This window comes from Rattus norvegicus, chromosome 13, assembly GCF_021556685.1.
Source record: "Rattus norvegicus strain SHRSP/BbbUtx chromosome 13, alternate assembly SHRSP_T2T, whole genome shotgun sequence".
Classification (NCBI taxonomy): Eukaryota; Metazoa; Chordata; class Mammalia; order Rodentia; family Muridae; genus Rattus; species Rattus norvegicus.
Genome location: NC_141546.1, coordinates 62,517,436 through 62,523,160, shown reverse-complemented (window position 1 = coordinate 62,523,160; position 5,725 = coordinate 62,517,436). Strand labels below are relative to the sequence as shown.

Genomic DNA, 5,725 nt, shown 5'->3' with positions numbered 1-5,725 from the left:
TATCTCTAAAAAAGGTTCACTGAAGCTTTAACATGGTATAATCTTTTAACTTTGTATTGGTTTTTGTGAATTTCATATCATGCATCCTAATCCCACTCATTTCCTCCTGCCCTCATAAACATCTCCCTCCAACTTTCTATGCTTACCACCAACAGAGAAAAAATCTTTTTTGGAAGCTGTAGTGTGTCACAGTGTGTCCAAACCATTTGTTCATACTTCTTTGTCTGCAAAGAAGTTCATTGCAATAACTTTTTGGTCTGGTACAAAGCCTATGGCTTCTGCTACTGGTTCAATACTGGAACCTCACCATTTCTCTTCACAGATATCATGTTGTTGCTTTGTGTCATGGAGATCTTGCCGTTTTGAATTTATAGGACTGGCTATTTCATGCACTCCAGCAATTTATCAATGGAGTAGATGTTGGAGTGGGCCACTTCAAAGCCTTGGATCTGGGACCTAGAGCTCCAAACTGGCCAGCTCACCAGTTTTCCACTGTCATGTCCTCAGTGCTGGCTTCCCTACAACACCCACACCGAGGACCAGCTCTACTCTGCTGCCCAAGCAGGATACAGAGCCAGTTCTCCGAAATGCAGAGCCAGTTCTCCGAAGTGCTACATCAGATGAGAATAGGGCCAGGTTTCTCTGATTTATATCCTCAGGGCTGGTTTCCCTGCAATTTCTGCAATATGTGGGATACTGCTCTCATGAATACTGCAGCTGGCTAGAGGCTGAGTCAGATTTCCTCCTCCAATTTTTTTCAGGGCCCAGCTGGATCTCCCGTGATGCCTGGGTGAGAGGTTGGGCCAGTTCTGTACACTCCTTAGAGGTCAACATATCCCCATGTGGCAGCATAGGGCAGAGTGGTCTGCCTGGCTTTTTTTGGTAACAGAATCCTGCTTCTGCAGGGCCATAGATCCCAATGCTGTGCCTGGTGATATCACAGGCCATGATCCTACCATGATTCCAGATGACATCACCAGCAACTCACATCAGACTGATCATCAATAACTTCAAGTCTCCTTTCTGCCTCTCTTCACCTTGCCCACATCCATGTGTTTCACCTTCTCTTTCATTTATCCACCACTTACCTTCTCTTTTTAGTGTCGCTGAAGATTTCAGAGTGTCTGGAGCAGTCTCAAGAGTGATGTCAGGAGTACTATGTCCTGCTAGTCCATTTTGAGGTATGGGAAGCAGCCATCTCATACATGGTTTGCTACCCTAAGCCTATGTAGCACCAGACTAGTGGTCATCTCAAGATAACTTCCTATCCAGGCCCTATTTTTCTGTTATGGTAGTTCCAAGTAGTTGTAACAGGCTTGCTGTTCTTCCCCAAGAAATTTTAGGTTCCTAATTTCTCGAATGTTCATAGGTCAGAACATTGAGCATAAACAGGGACTATCTTCTCTCTGTCATCTATTGACACACATGTGACACAGCAGTCACACCTGCATTTTGTCTCGGGGCAGGTACCATAAATGATTTTATTGTTGTTCATTGCTGTGTTTTCCTACGTGGTTCCATTCATATACCCGAATAACTCCCCAGTCTGACACGGTACAAAGCTCCATCTCATATACCAGACAAGATGTTATCTCCTTCTATCTTCACTCAAATCTACTCCATGTTTATTCTAGCAGTTCATGTGTATAGCCACACCTGATGTTAATACAATAGTAAAACAAAATACATGGCGGCTAAAAACTTCAAATATGCCATAATCTCTTTTGAACTGTATCTTGTAATATCCAGGTGTCTTGAAGAATGCTTGGGTCACACATGGTTCTGACTTCACGTTAGTTGGCATTATGAACTTCTGGACGCTTTTTCAGGACTTATCTTCACAAAGTACTAGAGAATATTAGCTCAGCTTTAAACTTGGTGGCTTTAGAGTTTTAATGGTGAACAGTGGGCAGTGGGTTTTCTTATAATAAACATATTCTTTCACAGTACTCATTTAATACCAAACATCATTAGATGATGTTTGGACTGCATTAATGTAGATAAGACTATAAATCCTATTTTCTTTATCAGTCATAAATGATTAATTTATTAATCTGTTCAACCATTTACACCACAGCATTCTGAGATCATTTCCAGACAATTTGTTAACCATTCCATTCATTTAGGATTCCCCCAATTTGCTGTTTTAAAATGCACAGATACTATATTCAAAATCTTACAGTTAAAGACTCTTTTATTTAAGTTAATGGAATATATTGAAGTATTTGAATGTCTGTCCTGGAGATCTAAATTTGATGAATTAATTTCTAATTTTTATTTCCTATAATTGTGAAATAAACCTATCATTTAATGATTTCATCAAAGCATTATTTAAAAGGGTTAAAGAAAAGAAACCTTGCAATTAAATTTTATTTTTTGAGGTAGTTGATGATATCCTTGAATTATGATAATATTTGAAGAACATAACATCTGTAAGTGCACACTTAGCAATGCTAATTCATATTACAGAATACATGGACATAATGAATTTTGAGGTATAAGCCTCAAGTCATAAACCATTAAGCGTTTTTAAAATTTAATATCACCTTATTTTGATACAAAATAATATGAATTATAGCACCAATCTTAGAAATTATTAAATTTTCATACAATGTATAGTAAGATGTAAAAATATTCCAAAATTCCTCTCATGTTGCACAGATACATTATTGAAGAATGAATGAACACTACAAATATGATCCCAGTAATTTCATCTGGTGTAAATTAGTTGATGGAATTCTACAATCTGTAGAATCTAATAAAAAGTAACAAATTCTGTAAATATAACTTTTATTTGCCAGAAATAATGGTTGTCTCAAAGGCTTACTGCTGAATAACCCCAGCCTTTCTAGTTCATTTTGAACTATGGCTGGGTGATTCAACTCAGCTGTTTCAGCACAAATTCCTTCAAGCTGACTGATTCAAACTGTCTTCTCTCAACTTGTGAATGAATTGCTTTGCTTGGCATCAAAAGGAACTCTTAGAATCTGTTCCAATCTTCTGGCTCATTCTTCTTTTCTGGCTTACTCTGTCTTCATGTATATACATCTTATTCTCTCCTTAATTGGTGTTTGTAAAACTATCCTGGTAAACCAAATCAAAACAAGCCAAAACAAACAAACAAACAAACAAAAAAAACAAAAACAAAAAAAGAAACACAAAAAAACTAAAAAAAAAAAAGCTGCCTTTAACTCCTACAAACTAAACTGTCACAAGCTCTAGACTCTTACTCATTACTGACTTAAACAAATTGATTGACTAGAACTCATAGATCTGCATGTCTCTGTCCCCTGAATGCTGGAATTAGTTTATACCACTACTCCTGGACCTAAGCTTTTCTTTACTTGAAACTTGCTTCAAAATATGCTGATTTTGAAATCAGCGATGTGCTTGTCTCTGTCTCTTGGGATTTAAGGCATGTCTGTATTCCAAATGGATGTGATTCCTTGCTAGGCCAGAACTGTTGCAGGATTAAAATTCTACAGATTTTAAATGTACTTATAAGTTTGAAATGACTTGGCATAAAAAATATTGAGGTTTTGTGCTGGTTTCATGAGAAATGTCTTCCATTGACACAGAAAATTGAGTATTTATTCACCACTGGCTAATGTTATTAGTTTCCGATAAGATTGTGGCTCACAGGATCAAATGTCTTTAATTATGGTATTTATGTTGCCATTATTATTAGTGATATCAAAGTATGATATTCTGCTGCTCAGAATTGTCCTTGGTGGCATTTGCATTGCTGAGTTTGGAGGAAAACCCTCCAAATTATGAATTTTATTTTATGACTTTTTAGAATCTTAATTTTTAATTTAAATATTTTATTCATACAGGTAGATATCCATAGACAGATACCAGACATGAATTAAAGGAAATCTATGGAAGAAATTTGGATTCCTCATTGGTCTTTTAAAATCTATATATCAATTTTCTATAGTCAGTTACATAATTTGGAACCTGAATTAAAATTCTTGTTATAAGATGCCGACATATGATTTATTATGATGTTGGCATCAGTTAATTGTGTTTTCTTTTTCAAGCTGTCATTTCTATTTTTGTGTCTGAGGCAGATGATAGTTTTCTCTTTTATTTCAAACTTGACATCTGATTTATTTAAGACATACTTTTTGTAAAAAAATATAACTTTATAGGAATTTTCACATCTTCTTTAAACTCATCATTCAAATCTAGTCCAGTTTCTCGGTGGTCATTACAGGTTAATGAACATTGCGGAATATAGGCTTAGATAGTTCCATTGTGTTTTTCTTCTCCTTTTGGGTTATATAATGAAAGAACAGATATTACCTAGGCTAGGTCAGGGAACTATCCAGATCTGTGCTGTCTCCTGGAGGAAAATAAAATTAACATCTTCTCACATTAGGTGGAATCTCCAGCAAGGGGGTGTTCCTAAGGTCTGAGTGACCAAGAAACCACAAATTGGGAATGATTGGGACTTAGAGGCTTTCCATACCAGAACTTCCCATTAGTGTCTGGCATCTTCTCACTTCCCTGCCTTCCGAAGTAAATATAAAATATTTTCACATTTTCAGTAGATACTGAGGGCAATTGCAATAGCCTACATTGTTCGGACAGTTTCTTTTGTGTATATGTATGAATTTTTTGAGTAAAATCTTTCAGTAAGATTCATAGTGGTCAATCAAGATTAAACACACACACACACTCACACACATATGATGTATTTTTAAGTTATAATTAATGTAGAAGTTAATTTGTAATTAAATTATAATGGAAATATGAAATATATAAAGGTTAGCTTATAAAATGTTATATTATTGGTATCAACATGAACTTGTAGCTTGTTTAGTGAGAAATCACATATATAATTTAATATATTATGATACCTGATATAGGTGGTAAGAGATATGTGATCCATGACCCATGATCCTTGATGAATGATGTACAATATATAATATATAATATACACAAATATATAATAAATGTAATATATAATGAAATATAATAATGTATTTCAATGGAGTTATAACATGTTTGATAATGGTGTTAATTCACCATCCTAAAGTCCTAGTCTATCAAATTTCTTAAAGTCAGACATGGGGAAGACCACTTTGAATTGTTAGTTAGGGCAGTGCAAGAAGCTGTCAAAACAATTTAGGATATGGCTACTGCCCTTGCTGTCTACCCAAAATGTGAAAGTATTTTATATTTACTTAAAAAGCTTGAAAAGGGAGTTGATGCCAAACAATAGTTCAAAGCAATGATTTGGAAAACATCTAAATCCCAATCATTCCCTACTTGTGGTCTCTTGCTCTTGTGTCATTTAGACCTTAGAAACATGAATGTACATCTTGTTTAATGAGATGCAATTGATGTCTGTTACTCTAAATTTAGCTAACTACTTATACCTGGAGAGATCATAGGTCCTAGAGGAAAGCTTACTACTATCATTTTATAAAGCAGCATAATTTTTATGCTATTATGAACACTTATCCTTAGACCTACATGTAATTATAAGCTTGGTCCCTGTTATAGCAAATGGAAATTATTACAAAGAACTATAATTGATAGAATTCAGAACATAAATGCCAGTACCAATAGTAGTCAGTACTTTTAGATTGCAATTAGTAAACCTAATCTCATCAGTCATCACAGAAGGAGCAAAATGATTATAATAGTTAGAGCAGGTGGATACCTACCATAAGTTAGTGATAAGAAAGTTGAACCAATGAAATCACAGCAATAT

The 5,725-nt window shown here is 35.1% G+C and overlaps 1 non-coding gene across 1 annotated transcript; it reads right to left on the bottom strand.

The window, feature by feature from the left end:
- Positions 1 to 1,335: 1,335 nt before the first annotated feature.
- LOC120096400 (small nucleolar RNA SNORA17) lies at positions 1,336 to 1,467 on the bottom strand. The gene has a single exon (XR_015636424.1). It is a non-coding gene; the product is annotated as a small nucleolar RNA SNORA17 (small nucleolar RNA).
- Positions 1,468 to 5,725: the final 4,258 nt, after the last annotated feature.